This window comes from Musca autumnalis, unplaced genomic scaffold (assembly GCF_047663935.1).
Source record: "Musca autumnalis isolate F117 unplaced genomic scaffold, ASM4766393v1 scaffold_5, whole genome shotgun sequence".
In the NCBI taxonomy this organism is placed as follows: Eukaryota; Metazoa; Arthropoda; class Insecta; order Diptera; family Muscidae; genus Musca; species Musca autumnalis.
This window is the reverse complement of record NW_027412088.1, coordinates 139,645,146-139,668,087: the sequence shown is the minus strand read 5'-3', so window position 1 is coordinate 139,668,087 and position 22,942 is coordinate 139,645,146. Positions and strand designations below refer to the sequence as shown.

General features: G+C 35.2%; 1 protein-coding gene and 1 non-coding gene across 4 annotated transcripts in view; one reads left to right on the top strand and one right to left on the bottom strand.

The window, feature by feature from the left end:
- The window catches only part of mam (neurogenic protein mastermind), a 586,128-nt gene that overhangs the window by 311,085 nt on the left and 252,101 nt on the right, over positions 1 to 22,942 (bottom strand). The window lies entirely within an intron of this gene.
- On the top strand, positions 269 to 340 carry TRNAT-UGU (transfer RNA threonine (anticodon UGU)). The gene has a single exon. It is a non-coding gene; the product is annotated as a tRNA-Thr (tRNA).

The following is a 22,942-nucleotide window of genomic DNA, read 5'->3' as shown; positions in this document are numbered from 1 at the left end:
TTGATGGGAATGACTGTAAATCTACATATATCAACAATTCCCATCAATTATTTAATATTTGCACACAATAATTTTGTTTTAGGTTCTAAAAATACGTGTTACAGAGTGAATATTTATTTTCTACCATGTACACCATTATGGGGGCATACAAATTAAAAAAATTTGTTTTGCTGTATTTTCAATTAGCATCAAAAGATATCAAAATTCCATATCTTTAGTTTTATGAACATTAATACTGTCTTGATATAGGGAAGTGAAATTGATAACAGCCTCTTTAGCTCAGTGGCAGAGCACTGGTCTTGTAAACCAGGGGTCGTGAGTTCAATCCTCACAGGAGGCAGACATAAAATTGCAATTTATTTTCTTTTAAACTTTTGAACTTGGTAATTAATGCAACAGTCAAATCTTATACTTTTGTTAGTATTTTTTAAAAATGTTGGATAATGCTATAGTCAGACTTAGCAGACCTTGCGGGTACCTTGAGAAAGAGATGAGTGGGTGGGCTCAATACTCTGGCAAGACAACATGCAAGTTTTTGGTCGTTTCATCGTCTAAAATATTAACACAGTTACAGCCGTAGTATGTATGCACAACCAAAATTATTCATTATTATTGTGCTATCGGTCAATACTGAGGCACTTTCGTTATACCACACTATAATGTGAAATGCAAAACCATGTTATCGTAGTAGTATGTATTAAGTGGGTCCTCGTACTCGATATTTTTTAATAATAGCTGTGTCTTTTTACATGATAATTAGTAATAATTATTACTAATGTTGCAAATTTTAACAAAGGTTGCTGAAAAAAAATTTCAGCAAAATTTAATAAGTAAAAAGACACCCCTATTTATTACAAAATGTTACTGAAATTCAAATTTTGATAATTGAAAAGTTGCTAAACATTACTGAGGAAATTTGTTCAGTAGCATTTCAATTCTAGCAATTATTTCTTTTTTTAATTATTTTATAATTTTAGATGATTTAAAAGAATAGATGTATGTATATCCTGCTGTGTAACAAGGTTTTGGTGGTGGAAAATTCCTTTTGGGATGAAAGCCCTTGATGGCTATGCAAACGACCCAGAAGGATAAGTTCGTCATAGGTAACGTTTTTGAGTTATGTAGTGATGACTATGTGATACTCTACACCACTACCCCTGTGTATAAGCTTTTGGCTGGTAAAATTCAACTCAAATCAATAATGGAAAAGGGGATGTACGTCAACCATCAATAGGCTTCTTTTTCTGTGAGACCCCCATCAACCCCCAAAATTTCGAGAGGATCCGATCAAAATACCGACCTGTAGTGTGATTGCACCAAAAATGGAAAAAGGTATGCATTACCGACTATTGCGATAGCTCTGTTGTTTGACAACCTATGACCACCTACTTCACATCGTTGTAAAGGTGATACTTTCTACTTTTCTTGCCAGGTTTTGCTTTCGATATATCTTATACAGAAGAGAGATATTCGCTTTGAAATAAAACGTTGACTTTTACTCCAAATAAGTTTTTTTGCCCATTCCGACCCCTGCATATTATCCGACCATCACCAAAATCAATAGACTTCTTCCTCTGTAGGTCCCCATTACCACCCAACATTTGGTGACAATCCGATCAAAATTGTCTGCTCAGTATCCTGGAGACATCAATGAATTAAATCAGTCTTTCGTTAACATACCTACAATAGAGACTGACAATACATTTTACCAAAACAACTATACTCCTGATGTCAATGAATTTATTGAAGGCAATTTCGAGTTCAGATGTGCATCACATAATGAAACTCTACAATGTGTTTTGTCAGTTAAATCTAATGCTATTGGCCCTGATAATGTTGATCCAAAATTTGTTAAAATTATACTTCCTTATGTCCTCCCCATTTTTACCCATCTTTTCAATGCAATTTTGATTTCTAGTGTATATCCGGAAATTTGGAACATGCAAACATAATTCCTATCCCGAAATCTAATAGGGAATATCGTCCAATTTCCATATTGTGTTATCTTTCCAAGGTTTTTGCGAAAATTGTTCATACTCAAATGTCAGAATATCTGCAGAGGGAATCTCTGATTTCTGATAGGCAGTCTGGTTTCCTTGCGAATTATAGTTGTGTGAGTGCGTTAGTAGAAGTTGCGGAATCAATAAGAAGCAAAATCGATGATAATAATGTCAGTTTACTTGTTCTACTAGACCACTCCAAGGCTTTCGACTCAGTCGACCATACACACTTATGCATGAAGCTAAGAAGATTTTTTAATTTCTCCAACTCAGCTATACATCTTATCAGATAATATCTCAGTAATCGTATGCAGTCTGTGCATGTTGGAAATTCAGTATCAGAGTCACTGGTAATTCCGAAAGGAGTTCCACGGGGCTCTATTTGGGCGTGATTTTTAACAAATCATTAACATGGTCTAATTATTTTAATGCCGTAACCGGAAAAACATTTGCAAAACTGCGTGCGTTATGGATAACGCACTCTTTCACACCCATCAAAATACCCAGCTAACATTTTTTCCGAATTCTTTGCGAATTCGGTCAGAATCTCTGCACAAGTTGCCGATTCTAATGCCGAATTCTTTCCGAATTCGGTACAAAAGTGGTATGGCCGTGTCCACCGAATTCGGAAAGAATTTTCTAAGAAAATTCTAACAAAATATTAGAGTTTCGCAACGAAATCGGTCCGAATTCGGAAAAAAATATGGAAAATTCGGTGGAAAATTTAGATTTTTTGAAGAAAATCGGCCCGAATTCGGGAAGAAATTCTGGAAAAATTCGAAGAACAGTTTACATTTTCTGAAAAAAATCGAAAGAAATTCTTGGGCGCTGACGTCTTTGATACTGACACACAACACAGAACAAATATACCCCCATTCAGAGACATTCTTTTAATGCGCTATTAATGGATGATTCTAATTTCAAACGTCCTAATGATTTTCCCTGTTGTTACCATTTTGTGATTAATAGTACAAGAATGTGCACAAAGATATTGAAGCTATCAACACTAGCCTGAATTATTATATGTTGCATTTATATTAAAACAATTCAAAAACTGTATATGCGAATTTTATAAAAATCACTTTGTTTTTCGGCAACAATCGAACAAAAAATCCCTTAGAAAATCGATTAGAAATCGAAACGAATTCGGAACGAGATTCTTAAGGTTCTTCAGAGATTCTTAAAAAAAAGTTTTAGAAAATCCGTAAAATTTCTAGAAAAATATTAGAGAAATCGACAAATATCTAAAAAATATTCAGAAAATTTCGGAAAAAATCGGAAATCAGAGACCTCGGAAAAAATTGTTAGCTGTGTACGCATTTTGTTGGCAAAATATTCTTGATTCCTGGTTTAATGTATGGATGTGAACTTTTTGCAAATTGGACACTTTAACCAAACGAAAATTGAACGTAGAAACTAACAATATTATACGGTATGTGTATGGGGTAAAAAGAACTGGGCATATTTCTCAATTTTCCCGTTCCCTTTATGGTTGCAGTTTCGATACTCTACTCAATTTTAGATCTTTACTATTTTTACATAAAATCGTTGTGACGCAAAAATCGAATTATCTTTACGATAGACTGAGATTTACTCGATCAAGAAGAGGCACGAAAATGGTTGGCAGTTCATTAAGGGTTTTGGGTAGACTGATTGATAACGAGTTCTTTCCATAATAGTTTTTGTATGCCTGTACTTTGTATTTACCTTGAGATTTATCATGATTTATTTTCTGGGCCAGGTTTTCTTCGTCAGTAAATTCTTTTATTATTGATATTGTATATACATATGTATGTAGATCTTTTTCGTTAAGTATTCCTTATTCTTTATACGTTTGCTTTGTAGATAATGTGGTAGGGGATAGTTGCGTGTTTGTATGTATTTTCTTTATTAACGATTTGACAATCCTATTTTGACAAGTTTATAGGAGCCTACAACAACTTGCATTACCCCAAGCAGTAATACCGTGTCGGAGGTTTGATTCGACTAAAGAGAAGTATCTATGCCTAAAAATCAAAAAAAAAAAATTGCTTGGCATGAACCAATTTCATCATGCCATTCATCATTCGACGAGTATCCAAAATCATTTTCTTCACTGCTTCAATTTTTCATCGGTTTCTTTGATCCAGTTTCATTGATCCATTTTCGAATAGTAAAAGATAGCCGTACCTTTCTATTTACAGTATATCATGGGTTTCTTTTTTAAATTCGAAGTGGTCACAAAATGTACCGAAATAACGGTAATTTGAGAGTTGAGGTTCCCAGTGGTCGCAAAACTTCTACACCAACAATTTTCAACATATACCTAGGTCCTTGTTTTTGTATAGCCCCAAATATAACGTTACCTCCCTATTTTGTTTCGAGGATTTAAGCTACATTTGTTGACCAAACTATCTGTAATTTGAAATTCGAGGTTTGCAGTGGTCACAAAACTTCTCCACCAAAACATGTGAACATACATAGATATGTATGTGTGCCCATTAGGGTTATGACTTTTTTACAACCTTCTCTGTATCATATTTAAATGAGCTTTTACCTAAGTTTAGATAAAATCTTAATTATAAGCCGATTCGATAAAAAAAAAGCTCACGCACAAAGTCATTTGAAAGTTTTTCTTTAATGAGCTTTTTTGACATGATTTTAAAGTCACTATAAGCAGATATATAACTGTAAATAAGCTTTGGAGCCACATGCCATAACCAAAATTGCATAGCCTTTTGTTTCTCACTAATTTTATAATAATATATGTATGTAATTACATACATATCTAGTTAGTCGATTTAATTATTGCAAAACCAAAATTATTACAAAATTTTAAATAAATCATCATTTTATTGGTATAAATAAATATCATTATCAATATTTCTGTTAACAGTGCAATTCTTACACATGTTTATTAATAAAATAAAATGTTGCTAACTTTCACTAAAAATTCACACTCAATATACCGTCTATGTTATACACACAATAATTAATTTATGATCAAAAATTATGAATCTACATGTCCACATACCATAAAAGCTATAAAAATCCTTAATTGAAAAAAATCGCTGGGAAATCCCACGATTTTACTACACATTCATTCATTTTGCATTTAGTTTACACCACAAAAACCAGGTACCTATCCTTCTTGCCCGTTGTTTTTTGTTATTTCCGACCGATTTCTGAATTTATGCCCAACACTACTGAAAGAATTTCTTGTAGTAATTCCCAATTAAACATCTAAATTTTTAAAAATTAATCGTTTGCAATAATTAGTTGACTAACTGTATATCATTTTATATCATAAATAATTTTATTTCATATATCATATCAATAAAAAGTGGTTTATGCGGGACCTTTTTCAATATTTAAATGGAGTAAAAGTTATTACAGTTATTACAGTCAATAATAGGTAAAATGTCATTCATTCGTCCAACTGGAAATAATTTTTTGATTTTTCTTCATTTCATAGTATTTCAAAAAAAAAAAAAAAAAAAAATAAGTGTTTTGTGCGTGACCTTTTTTAATACGTAAATACAATAAACGATATTTTTGTCATCAATAGGCAAAAGTTCATTCATTCTAGCTACAGGAAATCATTTTTGCGAAAAAAAGAACTTCTAGCATGGAAGTGGTTCCATGAGGTTATGGAAGTGGTTCCATGAGGTGCCATGATTTCACTGGATCTTTAGCATTGGTTCAAATGAAGTCGTGAGAGATCCGATCTTTTCATCAGCATTTGAACCCATTCGAAGGAAGTCGTGAAAGATCCGATCGTTTCATCAGCATTTGAACCCACTCAAAGGAAGTCGTGATAGATCCGATCTTTTCCTTAGCATTTGAACCCATTCCATCGATCCAATAGAGATGAATTTTGTGTTTTTATTTTTCCACATGTATACATGTAATGTATACATTCTTTTATTTATCTAAATATGTACGTTTAAAGCAATGTAAGATTTATTATGCTAGGAAGTCCCAATCATTGAGCTAAAAGTAGAGTCGGACTGCACTCTTTGGTATTAGTCGTGTTCCTTTACGTGCCTGAGGTTACCAGTTTTTACCCGCAAAGTGTTTTCTTACTTTTAAAAGCATACAATTTATATGAGAGCAGTTCATTACTTTTACCATTTTTGCAACAATTACTATTTTTAAAAGTAAAGGAACAGACCAATTATAAAAGTTTCCTTGCCTGCTCTAGAGAACCCTGCTCAACAAGTCGATTTGTAGATCCCTACAAAACAACAAACATTTCCAAAACGTTGTAAAATAAAATTCTCGAAATAGTAATCTGCAGTTGGAGTCATGTCGAAATCTGCACTGCACTGATGGGAAGTAAAATCATTTTGTAAGATGAATCAAAACCTGTTGCGGAGGAAGTAAACTCTGTTGCGTGCCGTGGCGGTGTTTAGACTGAAAATGCTGGGACCGCCGAAAGTCAAGTTTCTCACTTAAATTTACAAACTGTCGTTTGCCAAACACATCGTTCCCGAAGTCTGGAAAATAGTCCAGCTACTGAAGACCGAAAAGGATGCCAGCAAAGGTGAATCTTACAAACCGTAGAAAGGACCCTTGTGGCTTTAGTTCTTCCAGCATCAGAAATAACTCTCCAGTTGCCGATCAATAGCATAGGATCCGTAAGCAGCACAACAACTGCGCTGAAGGCCATCTCCATCTTTATATTAGCCGAGGACTCACTCAGAGCAAGCCGTGCGATAGAACAGTGATAGTGACACTTGATTTAGCAAAGCCCTTTGATATTGTCAAGCACCCTCGTTGTTTGATGTCATCGAGCAGACTACGCACCGTCCAAGTTTGAAACGTTGGATAATACATTTTAAGAGTGGACGACAGTAGTACGTAGAATTTAGTATCAAGAAGTCCAAGACCCGTAGAGTGAAGAAAACCTCTTCTGAATTCCAAACGCTGCAGACGGCATTGAGATCGTAACGTATGCGGATGATTGTACTATCTTGGCGTCAGGTGCCTTCCCTGACGACATTTGTGAAAGACTGAACTCCTTTTTGTCTGATGACACCGTGCAAAGCATCTGCCCAGCATACAGCACAGGGCCCACGACACACTGCTCCTTTTCAATTACCCTAAAATCCTGCTAAGAAACTTAAGTTTGCAGCTTTGTGGTTACAAACCATATAAATAGCGAAATAGCCACATTCTTACGACTGATAGACCCAGAGTCAGATTAAGCAGAAAAATGAGAATACCAACATATTAACTACTGTTACAACGACGAGAACAAACTTCAATTATACTCGTAGATGTAAACTTTATGATGATAAATAAATTATAGTTATTTCATTAATTCCTTTAAATTAATAAACTATAAAAAATGAAAATCATTTTTCAATACAGCATTTTCCATTTTCCGAACAAGACGTGAAAATTACATGCCAAAGGGTTGGTGAAAATGACATTCCAAAGATTAGTGAAAATGCTATTCTTGGGAATTGGTTAAGATGGAATGCCAAAGGATTGGTATAGATGCCATGCCAAAGAATTGTTGAAGATGTCATTCCATCGAGTTAGTACAGATGACATGCTTAGGATCTGAAAATGAATTGCATCTTTTGGGGGTCACGCTCTTGTAAGAAGAATGAGTGAAGATGCTGAAAAAATGACATTCCATTTCACTTGCACCCATTCTTGAATAGCATCTTTGGCATCGAACATTTTGCTGGGTAAAGCAGATCGTCTCGATATTGCTCATTTTTCCAAGAGAAAGAACGAACGGAAATATTCAAAATTTTTGACAGCAAAACAAAAATGCACGTAACGAGAATATTGAGGCGTTGATACGAAAACGTGTATACGAGTATGCTCAAAATTCACGATTAGGCTGTAAGTTTGCAAAATATGGTCATAGATGGTATAATAGAGATAATTGGATAAATTAAACTGATTGTAGTAATCAAATAGGTCCAGATCAAAACGCAAATGTTCTGTATTGGTTTACTTAGACAAAAAGACAGTCAATAAACTGGGAGGATTGGCTTTTGATCCTAGCGGTATCATCTTTTTTAAAACTGATATCAAAGACGACTACCAGATTCTACCATAGAGAAGTTCAGGACATTTTGAGGCGGTGGATCCTCCTCAGATTTACACACAAAGGCTAAAAGTTTCAAAAAAAGAAATTCCAACACCTGCAAGACTTAAAACGCTTAATTCCAAGTGATTGTCATTACTTTTATGACAATATTCCTTATGAGAATTAAAAGTTACATTTAAATTTTTACAGATCACTTAATTTATATTAACTATATTTTGTCCATAAATTGACTTAAATACAACAATAAATATAATATTCCAGATTTAAATATCGTCTAATACAATTGAAATTATAAGTAATTATAGTGATGGTTGGAATAGACACTTCAGCTAATTGTGGTCCATTGAAATATCACCGTTAAGACAGGGAATTGAACCCAACAACTTCAGATTGCTGGTTTAAAGGTCGCTTAACAGCGTAGGTCAGTAAGCCAGTTCTAATTTGATTATAATTTTTCATTTATACTAGTTTCTTTAAATGTATGCTCAGTAAACTGTGTGTTACGTCTTTTGGCATTTCAGAAAAATACAATACCAAAATACCTAACCCAAACAGCTTCTGAAATTCTAAAAAAAATATTTTTTTCAAAAAAAAATATATATATTTCTTCTCTGTCATAAAAAACGATACTAAAAATTTTCGATATTTTATAACACTGTTTTAATTTTATAACGTTTTTTGCTTCTCCTGTAAAGTTTTAATTTTGTGGGTTACGTCTTCGGGAATTTATGGCGACGAATAGCAATAGCTTTGTTCCTTTACTTTTTTAATAGTAAAAGTAGCAAAAGAGAGAACTGTCAAAATTGCTCTCATGTAACAAGTTTTGCACAAAAGTAAAGGAACGGAAAAATAGTAGATCTGGCAGCAATGTCAAAAACAAATTTCAATTGTTTTTTATTTTTTATTTCATTGCATGGTAGAACAAATACAAGGTAAAGTTAATACTACAACAAATACAACTCGAACAACAACCACAAAGGAATTTGTTTTTGATTTTTTTTTTAATTTTTTTAATCGAGCTTTATGATCTATTATGCAAGTGAAAAAGGAAAGCCGACGATTCGAACCCACACACCCACCACTATGTGACATGCATGTTTCGTCTTCGGTAAAGACTCTTCAGACATATCGGATTTGGAGAGGCTTCGATGTCCTCGAACTTTTCTTCTTTCAAATGCATTTTTGTTTTGTATTTTACAACAACAATGAGGATTTTCCCATTTAGTTGTGCTTTCATGACAAACGCTTAGCGCTGCCTTTGAAAGTTATGAGTTTGGCTCTCAACGCTAACACGCCGTGACAACACTTTTTTTCCTGTGTTTTTCAAGGACGTGGGTTCAAACCCCAGCCTGGCTCAGCTGATTTTATTTATTTGAAAATTTTTGCCTTTTTCGGCGACCATCATTTTTTAAGATTAATTTTTTAATTTTTTTTATAATCGAGCTTTATGATCTATTATGCAAGTGAAAAAGGAAAGCCGACGATTCGAACCCACACACCCACCACTATGTGACATGCATGTTTCGTCTTCGGTAAAGATTCTTCAGACATATCGGATGTGGAGCGGCTTTGATGTCCTCGAACTTTTCTTCTTTCAAATGCATTTTTGTTTTGTATTTTACAACAACAATGAGGATTTTCCCATTTAGTTGTGCTTTCATGACAAACGCTTAGCGCCGCCTTTGTTTGTAACGTTACTGCCAGTTGTATTTGTAAACAAAACAAGGAAATGTCTATAAATTATTGGAATTTAAAAAACTAGTAATTTTTCACATTTGGTAGAATATTTTGGAAAACATGAATGAAAATTCGTTACATTTTCAATTTTTATGTTTCCACATCATTCCACTAAATGCATAAATTCTCGCAGAAAGTAGAATTCTTGCAGAAAAGTTTGGGGTCGCTGGAAATTCATAGAAAAAGGAGAAGCTGTTTCAATGTTTTGTTTTAGAAATCAAAGAAGCACATGTTTATTAGGGCTTTATTTTTTTAAATTTTAACAAAATACCTCACATATTAACAAACGTTGTATCGCCTCTACAAGCGGTGATTTACTGCGCGGCTTATCGTTCGAACTTGGAGGAGGTTACATATCTTTGATATGAAGAAGTCTTTCTGGGAAATCGTTTTTTCCGAATGATATATTTTTTTTCTCAAAAAATATATGTCCCTAATGTACATCGTAGTATCAACATAAACTCCCTTGATACACTAGAAGAGAAATGGAAACGATTTAAGGACAACGTAACGGAAATATGCACGACAATTTTAGGATTGAAGCGAAAACAACAAGATGCCGATTGGATAACGAGTGAAACATGGGAACTAATTGAAGAAAGGAAAATCGTCAAGGGCAAAATGCTTTCTGAAAATGCTGAAGACAAGTTGGAACTATTCAGAGAGAAGCACAAACAGTTATCCAAAGATATTAAAAAGCATGTAAAAAAGGACAAAAAGTCTTACTATGGTAAAATGGGGAATGAGGCTCAGACAGCTGCTAACAAGGGGAACTCAAAAGAAACTTCCTAAAAAGGGTAACAGAACAAAATGTGGCAACTGGAGAGGCATATCCTTACTGCCATCAGCACTACAAATTTTCAACAAAATAATTTTAAATAGAATAGCCGAACCATTAGAAAAATTGTTGCGAAAAAACCAAGCTGGTTTCCGAGCAAGGAATTCATGCATCGACCACATATGCACAACAAGAATCATCATTGAACAATCCGTAGAGTATAACGCAAGTTTATATCTAGCATTTGTGGACTATGAAAAAGCGTTCGATGCCCTAAACAGAAAATACATATGGAGCTCACTTCTATCAAAAGGAATACCCAAGAAACTAGTGACACTTATAGAAAATAGCTATAGTGGTACGACTTCCAGAGTGTTGCACGAAGAAGTCCTCAGCGAAGCGTTTTTTACAACCAGCGGAGTGCGACAAGGCTGCACATTATCACCGCTATTATTCGTCACAGTTCTTGACGCAGTGTTTGAAAATCTAGACTCAACACCATCTGGTCTAAATTGGAATTTGTTCGACAAACTTGGGGATCTGGAGTATGCAGACGATGCCGTTTTACTTACAACAACATACTCAGATATGCAAAACAAATTACTCAACCTGTCAGAGGAATCATTAAAAGTTGGTCTGAAAATAAACTGCGGCAAAACAAGAACTATGAGGATAAATGCCAATAATAACAACCCGTTTATGATATATGGAGAAGCAATACAGAATGTGGACCGTTTTGAATATCTTGGTAGCATTTTATCAACAAAAGGAGGTACCACGGAGGACGTTGATAACCGTATTAGGAAAGCCCAAGGAACGTTTGCGTCGCTGAAAAACATTTGGTCATCTGAGACATTAAATATAAAAACAAAAATCGATATCTTCAATTCTTGCGTGAAATCTACGCTACTGTATGGATCCGAGACATGGCTTAACAATACCACAATAACCAATAAACTTCAAGTATTTATAAACAGATGTCTTCGCAACATATTAAAAATATGGTGGCCACAAACTATATCCACTCAGCTCTCCATTGGAATCCCCAAGGACGACGCAATAGAGGCAGGCCGAAAACAACATGGAGAAGAACACTAACAACAGAAACTTATCAATCGATCAATTAAAATACATAGCAAATGATAGAAATGAATGGAAAATCTTTGTATATAGACTAAGTTTATAATATGTTACACGTTTATAAACATGTCATAATAAATAATAAATAAATAATGTACATCGAAATAGAAATAAATGTATAAAATATCATATGAAATTTGACACTAACGTTACAACCCAGTTCAGTCAGCTGTGTATTGCTGCTACCTTTTCTTATTCTACCATGATTTCATTGGTTAAAATTTTTTATTATTTATATTTTTTTATTTTGCTTTGACAGTGCGCGTTGTTTTCCTTTTTTGTTTTGCCTTAAGTGTCAAATAAATGTCAAATCTGCAGTTTGACAGATTTTCCACTTTTTACACCACGAAATTTGTGGAGCAGAAAGTAGTAAAAGAGAAAGCCATTTTGGCGTACCCTCTCTTAAATTGCTTCAAGTTTTACTACGTTTTGGGGTTAAGGAACGCTTTCCGAGTTAAAAATGGTAAAACTGTGAAGAAACTTTAACGTAAAGGAACAAAGCTAATACATATGACTCATATGTATTGCAATTTTATAATTATTCATCAAAATTTAGATATACAAATAACATATTGGCTAAATGCGGCATTCAATGTTTGAATTTCTATTTTCGCTGAAACCCATTCATCCTCCCATTATTAAATTTCGAATCAATCAGTCAGTCATGTCTATCATCCACCCTAAAATATTCCCCCATGTACGAACGTAAACACGATGCTGATGTTTGTTGTAACCGATGGCGCGACGTTATTAGTTTGTTACAGCGGCGACATCTGGTTAAACGAACTCTTCGCACGTACGAACAAACCTAAACAACGTATCATAACAGGCGCCCAGCACAAAAGGATCATGATTTACCATAGAGCAGTAGTCTATGGCTAGCATGGCTACAACCAACATTATTCATTTTTTTTTTCGTCCAATGTTTACGAGTTTGCTAAAATGGGTTTGCTTTTGCTTATTCATGCATATGTCATAGAGGGGAGGGAAGAGAGAGAATGAGTACTAAAGATGTACGTACCCACAAACGATATCATATCGATATGCGTTTTGCCAACAACAAAAGTTATGAACATTCGTATGCAAAGAAGGAGAAAACCCCTAAAATATACATACAAACAATATAATTACACTCGACAAAAAATATGGGAAATTTAATTCAAACCACAATTGTTTGTTTTAACCCAGATAAAGCCACTGGTCGTTTAAACGCCACAAAAAATGGTTGCAAAAATTGTCGTAAAACTCTGTTTTATTCGAATATTTTTGTGTTTTTTTTGCATTTTATTAAAGTATGGTCTGCTATCTGTCATTTCACGCTTATAAAGCTTCATTTGACTGATGCATTTCCGCGCAATTTTTTGTAATTTTCGACTTTTGATGAAACATTTAAATTTGCGATAAAAGTTTAATCATTAATGTTAGAATCGTGTATAAAGTCAGGCATTTGTTAGGAATATAGTAAGAGTATTTTCTCAATCAAAAACCAAGGGATTGGCATATAAGGATACGCCTATATTATGATATACAACCCTGTTTTTGCCTGAAAAAGTACCAAAAGTTGCAACACTTTTCACGTAGCACAATAAACAAGTTGGTTGGATAATTTGCTGAGACAAAAAAATAATATCAAAATTTGTAAACAAGGTGATAAAATTAAATTGGCTTTTGTATACAATATTAATTTTTCATTGTGTTCTCGTATTTTTTAAAGGTGTAGATAGCATAAGAGCAAATTGTCAAAAATTGCTTTCCGATACAAATTTGTTCAAAAGGAAAAGAAAGAAAAAATGACAGAACCTGAAAAAAACACTAACAGAAATGTCAAAACCAATGTATCAGCCAATCAGATGCAGGCAAACATGCTGCTGGTTTCTACTCCCCAAATTAGTATAGGAGGAGGGAGAGTTTTTCAGAGTCATTTTTGTTAAAAGATTTTTTCATCTGAAAGAGTACTAACTTCGTACATATAGTGCAAAATGCCGCCTAAACGGTGGGTTTAGGGGAAGGTGGATTGTCTTGAACAAAATACTTTGTTGGATTAATTAAAAAAGCTAGTCTTTAATCTAGGGGTTTTTGGACCATATAAGGTCAATGTTTTAACAAAAAAATTCTAAGGGTAGACATATGTATGTATACCTATACAGTTGCGGTCAAAATAATAGTTGTCGAAATGTTCAAGCAATCGCTAAATATCAAGTCATTTTTTATTCACTCGAAAGTACTATGCAAAAATGTTGTTTGAGATCACTTGCCCTCATGTCATCAAACATTTTTCTGGGTTATGTTTAATGCTATGCTGTTGATTTTGTTCGCAGCACAGTTCACAAAAGTTTTCGTTTTTTTGTTTTCTTGACTATCGCTGTTTACTATGCTGTTGAAATGTCCTCACAGCATAGCAACAGTTTTTATACCCTCAGCCTTTAGGCTAAAGAGGGTATTTACACTTTGATACGACCAAAAATGTGCCTCATCGAAATAATGGTTTTAGACCCCAAGTATGTTTGTACGATATCCGTTTCAGACAATTTTGAGTAGATCTAGCAATGTCCGTCCGTCTGTCTGGCTGGCTGGTGTGCACGATAACTGTCGAACGGATCAATCGATTCGGTTCAAATTTTGGGTATCGAAATATTTTGTCCAGATTCGATAGGTCCACTCCTTCAGGTACCTCCCCCACAAATGTTCCAAAATTGTCGCAAAACTTGTGCGCACGATAATTCTTGTAGGGAATAACCGATTTGGTGCATACTTTGCACATCGTGTAATTTCTACCAAACTTAGATGAGGTTCCAATATGGACTCAATCGGTCCACTCCTTCGGGTACCTCCCACACAAAATTTCAGAAAAGTTCGGTTTAGGACCTGGTCTCGAATCTCTTTGATTTTTGTTTACGCAAGTTGTACTCGCTGTCCTCTATACGACGCTGTAAGTTTCATTGAGGGCAAGTCCATACTTCCTGAGAAAATAGCCTGAAAGTTACAAAAAACCCTATGACACCGTGTGTAGTGGTTGGAGCGCAAGAAAACTTTCGAACGGATCTGCCGATTCGGTCCAAAATTTGGCTTTCGTAATATTTTGTCCAAACTTAGTTCAAGTTCAAAGATGGGTTATATCGGTCCACTCCTTCCGGTACCTCCCCCACAAAAGTTCGAAAATGTTCGGAAAATTTGTGCGAACGATAACTCTTGAAGGAAGTAACCGATTTGGTCCATACTTTGCACATTATGAAATTTCTGCCAGACTTAGATGAGGTTCCAATATGGACTTAATCGGTAAACTTCGATTACCTCCCACACAAAATTTCGGAAAAGTTCAGTTTAGGACCTGCTCTCGAATCGCCTTGGTTTTTGTTGTAACATCTTGTATTCACTGTCCCCTATACGAAGGTACAAGTTTCCTCAGGGGCAAGTCCATACTTCCTGAAAAAATAGCCTGAAAGTTGAAAAACAAACCCTATGACTCCATGTTCATGGGTGGAAGGGCAAGATTATTCTCGAACGGAAATTCCGATTCCGGCCAATATTAGGCCTTCGTAATATTGTTTCCAAACTTTGTTCAAGTTCGTAGATAAGCCATATCGGTCCACTCCTTCAGGTACCTACCCCACAAAAGTTCAAAAATATTCGGAAAAACTGTGCGCACGATAACTCTTGATGGGAGTGACCAATTTGGTCCATACTTTACACATTCTCATAATATCTACCAGATATAGATAAGGTTCGAATATGGACTATATTTGTCCACTCCACTCCATCCCGTACCTCCCACACAAAATTTTGGATAAGTTCACTTTAAGACCTGCTATTGAATCACTTTGATTTTTGTTGAAGCAACTTACATTCGCTGCTTCAATTACGTTGTTTCAGGGGCAAGTCCATACTTCTTGAGAAAACAGCCCGAAGGGTGTAAAAACCCCCTATGGCACCCCCATGGTCTATGACGGTCCATTCCTTTAAGTACCTTTTCTGCAACAACATTTTTGTCGGTTCATACAACCAAAATTTTGAAACCCCCATAAATACATAAGTTTTTTGTGAAAATAGTGTTTCAATTTGCACAGGCTGAGGGTATATCTCTGTCGGCAAAGCCGACTGATACTTTTTAACTTGTTGCTTTTGTTTTAGATGACTATGATTACCTGATTTGCTGCGAAAATTTCACAAGCACAGCATACATCATGTTCTATGCTGTTTCAATGTTTGCAGCATAGCACATAAATATCATTTGCTTTTGAAATAAAAAACTACCGCAGCATAACAACAGCATATTTTTTGTGTTTTTATGCTGTGCTCGCAGCAAATTCAAACACTGTGTGAAACCCCTTTGGGGTTTGCTCTTCTGGCCTAATAGCATCACATCGATTTGGAATTTACCACATCCCATACTGAATCGGTTCGGAACCTGGACTTGGGAGGTGTCGTTATATGAGAATTCGATACCTTTTTGGGGTTTTACTCTTCTCAGCTAATACCATTGCCTCCATTTGGAATTTTTTACCCCCCAGACAATATGAGGACTCCATTTAGAATTTTTCACACCCAGACAATAACGATTGGGAACGTGGATTTGTGAGGTACCGTTATATGGAAGCTATACCAAAATACATACAATGTTTTCTACACCCAAAGAAAGCAAAATATGAATTTTCAGCCAAATCGATTGGAAAATCGGCCAAAACCCTCGAAATAGGTAAAATCAGGAGGTACCTTTATATTGTCGCTACTCCGAAATTGTGAAAATTGTCAATAATGTGTCAAATTAAAGCCTAAACACTTGGAAAATGTGCCCAAGACCCTCGAAATAGCTTAAATCAGATGGTATCAATATATGAGAGCTACACTATAAATGTATAAAAATTTGGCGAAATTAGTGAGAAAATAGGGATATAACGCAAAAAAACTCGAAATCAGTGTAAACCCTTAAGGTTTACACCATGTGTTTTCCTCGTGTATGTTTTACATTTTTTTCACCTACATGTTGCACACGTAGTGTGACCCCTACAAGAAATATCGTATATCAAAATGATGTGGGAACTCATATGTTTTTTTTTTATTGGAGCGCTCCCTATTTGGTTATGTGAACATACCTAAAATACACTCTTTTTGTTGTTGGAATTTTGTTTTTAACAAATTTCCCTTTGCGCGTGCCTCCGCTGTTTTTTGTTTGTTTTGTTTATTGTTGAAGATTCAATCTCATTTGATTGCTTGAGTTGGAGTATTCCCCCATTTGGCTCAAAATATTTAATGAAATGTGAAAAAATATTAGCTTTTTAATTCCAATAATTTATAGACATTTCCTTCTTTTGTTTACATTTGCCGGTGACATTATCATTACAAACAAAAACAGTTTTCTATGTGGTTGTTGTTGAGTTGTATTTGTTGTAGTATTTACTTTACCTTCTTTATCTTACCATGGTACTGAGGTGTGCTTAAGTTTTGGCCGATACTGTATATAAGGGCTCCATCGTTATGATTACTAAAATTGTATAAAAAGTCAACAATTTTTATTATTATTGATCCTTTATTGTGTTGCATCATTTTAAATGCTCAATTTTAAAATGTCCATTTTTGGATTTCCGGTAAAGTTTACATTCTTATATCTACACCATCTTAATGACGACCTTTCACCCTACAAAATTATATTTTGAATTGTTAAAAGATCTCCACTCGTTTCGAAGTTATCAACGTTTAAATTTTTTTGGTTCAGGTTGTATAATTTTATTAAATTAAATAAACAAAGAAGTTTTCTAATTAATTTACTTAATCGAAGTCCTACATCATCATCAACGATCGTTTCGTTAACTGGTTAGGTTAACATCATACATGACAATCTTCACCATTTGGAGCCCCTATTTATTCGTACAGCATTGCAAATTTGCATTTGTGAATTTTAAATTGAAGCTTTTTATTTCCAAAGACGTGTCATTTGTCCCCCTTATTTTCACTACTACATTGTAGTCATGGCACAATTACTCAGGTAGTGGTATCACACCAGCTGATCGAATATGAAAAGTCAAATTCCTTTACAAAAAAAATTATTTTTGTTGTAATTTCCCCAACAACATAACATATTAAACATTTTACGATGCCACTACCTGGGTAATTGTACCATGATTGTAGTGAATGATACGACAATTTTCCTCGAGTGTAGCACACCAAGCATCTACTCATGTGTCGTATAAATTGCTGCTCTTATATCATGACATGTCGGTCGTTAACGTGGATTTGCTTGACACACCACTCACTGTTGCAGTGAATGGTGTGTTGCGTATGATTCAAATACAGACTTGTATAATACGACTGCATGATGTTTGTTCACGAACCGACCGACATGTGCCAACGACACACCATGTCACCCAACATGAATTGCCCGCCACTGCCACTCGAATGTTTGCTGTGTACTGAAAAGGTTGTTGCCGTTGTCGTCATAGACTAATAAAAAGAGTGTTTTATTGTGCATTAATATGGAGTATTTCTTCGATATAAAAGAGAAACTAAAACATGGAAAATATCGTGTTGCAAAAAGACTTTCAAGAAGTGGAGTCTATAATATTTTTATGGATATTAAAAATGATAAGGGCGAAGTTATAAAAGATGCAGTTATTTGCACGAAATGTAAAAATGTCTACAAGCGTAGCACACAGTGCACATCGAATTTATTAAGACATCGCTGCTATAAAGAATATAAAAAGAATCATCAGAATGTATCATCAGACAACCCTTTTGATGATACAGACACGAAAATTGAATTCGACGAAGAAGAAATTAATGAGGTAAGTGTGAAAGTAATTTTCGTTTTGTTTAATTTTAAAATAAGGCAATAAGGCACAGGTACAACTAAAATTTCCAGTGGCAGTTGATGTTGCCATTGTTTTAGACATCCTGACGTTGACATGACATGCTATGAATTGGATGTTGGTTACGACGTGCACTGAATTGAGTATTTGTCTCTCTCACTCTCTGCCTTTTGAGTGTACACAAAAATCAAACAAATATGCTCTGTTCCAGAACCTGCAAGAAGCTACTATTTTTTACTACGATAACATTTTTTCCTTTATGTTATCGGAAAAAATAGTAAAAATTAGTAGATTCTTGCAGTACTGGAACAGACCAATAGATGTACGCAACAACAACTTCTGTACAGTTATTCTAGTGTTGTTGTTATTTGTTGCTTTTGGCGGCAATGTGAGCGTATCTCGTATTCTCTTCTTCCGATAAAGTTGTTGTTGTGTGCAAGTTATTTGTTGTTGTTGGTGGATGAGTGCATTCTTCTTCGTTTTCTATCGTAACCCCTGTTGTTTAGAAATTATAAAAATATACTTCGTTAATTCGCCCATTTTTTCTTGGAATTTTTTGGGGCATTTTCTTTTAATTTATTTCTGTAAATGTCAGCTAGTGGTTAACTCGCAGCTAAGTTTTGTCCTCATGGTAGTAGATAGTGAAGTAGCTATAAGATATAGTATAAGTATTTCAGATCGCCATTCCTGTTGTATTGTTAAATGTATCCAAATAAATATGGCCTTTGGCAAAAATTGAATTGAATTGAAAATATACTTCGTGTTCCTTCCTTCGTTCGATCAAGAAGAGTGAGTTAGTTGTGTTGGTGTCATCGTTCACACAACAAACAATGAAAAATGCACAACGAAGCCAAGTCGTTTTCTGCTGTTGTATGCATGACTGTTGTTGTTTGTTGGTTGGTGTGGTGCTTGCCAGCCAACGACGACGACGATGATTAGAAATCATCACAGGGTATGTTGTTGTTTTGAATTTGATTTTGTTTAATTTCGACTGGGAGACGAGATATTTTAGCTAGTCGATGGACGACACGTCGTATCGACATGCTTTGGCTATTTTCAAAATATACCACCACCTTGGACTCAAGTGTGTGTTGTTTTGGTTTGTTTGTTGGTTGCTTGTGTGGATAGAGTTCGCCGTTCATTGATTGTTTAGACTAGAAATACAAATGTATTAAACGCGACGAAGACGACGTTATACCTACCCAGTAGGAAATTGAATCTGCAATGACCATTTCATCAAAGAAAAATTTCAAAATTGTCTTTAAACAAGACAGTGTCACCAAATTTGTCACTCTTCCATGTGCGATGTGTGACATTCTGAACGAAAATGTCTTGCAATGTGCCTTGGTACAAGTTAATGTTCATTCTATCGTCCATGAAGACAACTTCACTTACCTTGTCGCTCAACTTATCGTACACGAGTTTTGCGTCGATGATCACAAAGGGCTGTCGTCGAGCCGTCTTCAATGGATTGGAGACAATTTTGAAGACACGCAGCAGACAACTTCCAACTGGGTACATACTTTACGCTGCATTCGTTTTATGAATTGAATACAATTGAAAATACAATTAAACCTATCTTTTTGGGATTAGTTTTGTGTTACCTAATTGTAGTGAGTGATTAGGTGGTTTTTATGCCCAAGAAAAGCTTCACAAGAAAAAATACTGTCGCCTTTGACCCCATACAAATTTTAAAGAAATCGGTCTATAGACATTTATTTTCCAATCGATTAAAACAGTTTATCAGTTCTTTGTAGTGGCTAAACAAGTAATCCTACAAAAAATTTTGAAAATCGGGTCAGATTTTAATATTAGCTATATAAAGGGCCCATGGAAACTTTGCGGCCCCAGTGGCACGTGTTAACATATTCCAATGGAGCTCAAACTTTGGCAATCTAAATTTTTAACAAAACTAAACATTTTAGGAGGCTGCCGCATACAAAAAATCCGACATCGATTTTTTCCCTTTGAGTTAAAACCAGTCTAATAAACATAAAATCCTCGAGTTTGTAAAGCACGACAAAAAATTGCAACTTCAATGCATTTGGTGCTTGGAAACCGCAAACCCTACCGAAATGGGACTAAAGAAAATGTCGTAGAGAATTTTTTGTTTAAAAATCCCTCCGGCGATTTTTTTGATTTTTCGCATCTATGAACATTGTAGTTTCAGAAAACCACAAATACTTCCCAGGTGTAAGCACCTTCCAGTTAAAGTTGGTTCAGGCGCACCGTGATGTATTTTGTATTTTTATTATTTATTGGGGTTTGACCATTTTATACCCTCAGCCTTTAGTCTATACACTTTCATACGGGCCAAATGTGCCTAATCGAAATTGTGGCTAAAGACCCCAAGTATGTTTGGACGAAATCCGTTTCAGAAAGTTTGGAGTCGATTTAGCAATAATGTCCGTCCGTCTGCCTGGCTGGAGCTCACGATAAATCTCGAACGGATGAACCGATTTGGTCCAAACTTTGGACTTTTGAAGATGGGCACTATCGGTCCACTCTTTTAGGACCTCCCCCACGAATGCTCAAAACTTTTCACTAAAATTGTGATCACGGTAATTCACGATGGCAGTAGCCGATTTGTTCATATTTTGCCATTGGACATATATCATGTTCGAATATAAACTATATATGTATGTAAAATCCTTCGGGTACCTCCCACACAAAATTTCGGAAAAGCGCTTTGGTGATTCTCTTTGCAAGAACATGTGTTTGCTGCCCCATTAAGGGATACGCTTTTTTCATGGGCAATATCCCAACCATACTTCCTGAGAAAACGTTCCGAAAGCTGTAAAAACCTGTATGGCACCATGAGTAGTGGCTGGAGCGCACGATAGTTCTCGCACGGATCAGCCGATTCGGTCCATTTGGGCTTCGTAGTATTTTGCCCAAACTTAGTTTAAGTTCATAGTTTGGCGCTACCGGTCCATACCTTCCGGTAAAGTTAAAAATGCCACTAAAATGGTACGCCCTATATCTGTTGAACGGAGCAGCCGACTTGGACCAAACTTTGGATCTCCTAATATTTTGTCCAAATGTATTTTAAATTCGGAAATGGCCCATATCGGGTTTCTTCTTATGATCTGTTCAAAGATACTATGGAAAATTATACTGATGGTACTCCTTGTGGTCCTGTTTACAACTGTATTATGTTTTTCGTGGACCTGTTTACAACTATATTATGTTTTTCGTGGGCAAGTTCATGCATCCTGACATAGTGGTCGACAGCGCTTACTTATATGGTGACCAACTGAAATGACTGTTGAGCGCGATATTTATCGAAATTAATGACTCCCAATATAAGATCCACTTCACAAATTGACTATGCCGGTACATTTCTTTAAGTAGATCCTCTGCAACACTTTTGAGCTTCAATTCAAATATATTTGTTGTATGAAAGTTTATACGTCCAAAAAGGGGCACCAATCCGAAAACCTCCTAAATACATAAATATTGGGGAAAAGGATTTTGGTTGGGTAGCCGGCATTCGATATTGTCGATAGATGAAACTTTCAAATCACAGATGCTGAGGATATATCTCTTTCGGCGTATCTTCTTGTTGGATATATCTTCTTGTCTTATAAAATTACTTAGTGGGCTGTCCCATTTTGGCTTGCACTACATAATCTACATATGAACCTACCGGACAGCGACCGGCTTGCGGTAGCTGTTTCTTGATTTGTGTTGCATTGCAAAAAAATAATACTAATACACAACGCAAATCAATTTTGGTAGCCATACACAACATTGCTGACTCTGCTTCGTATAATGATTGAATTGTTGGTGTCGACTGTGTATGGATATGTATGAATATATGACCAGCGAGAACAGAAAGACCAGAAAAAGTAAACACATCAATATAATCATATTTATGTACATTTGTATGTATGTCAGTTCCTCCACGTTGTAGTAACAACAAACCAAACGTATTCTCTCTCTACCTATCTTAGCTGCTGCTTAACAAGATGCAAATCGCTCCCAGAAATTATCTACATATACATTTTAGACAACTATGCTCTTATTGTTGTGTTGTTTTGATTTTCTGTTCTCTCACACTCTATACAAATTAGCCTACTACTCTCCATTAATTTTGTGCTTCAACCATAGATGAACAAGATGAGTACTGCCCATACAAATTCTCTCTTCGTGTTCATCATTGGCTTCAACCTTCAATCATTAGTAGTTCGTAAAGAATACTCATTTATGAACGAATCTAATTGACTTGTGCTGATTTAACATGATTCAATTAAGCTAACGGGATTGTTTTTATTTATTTTTTGTAGAATGAATAATTTGTTTAGAAAAGTATCTCATATGCCACACAGATGAATTTGTTCAAAGCCAATCTCTGATATGGCAAAATAAGTTCACTGACTAGATTTTGTTTCGTGGTGTCGTTTGTTCTTTCGAATCGAACACTCATCCATAC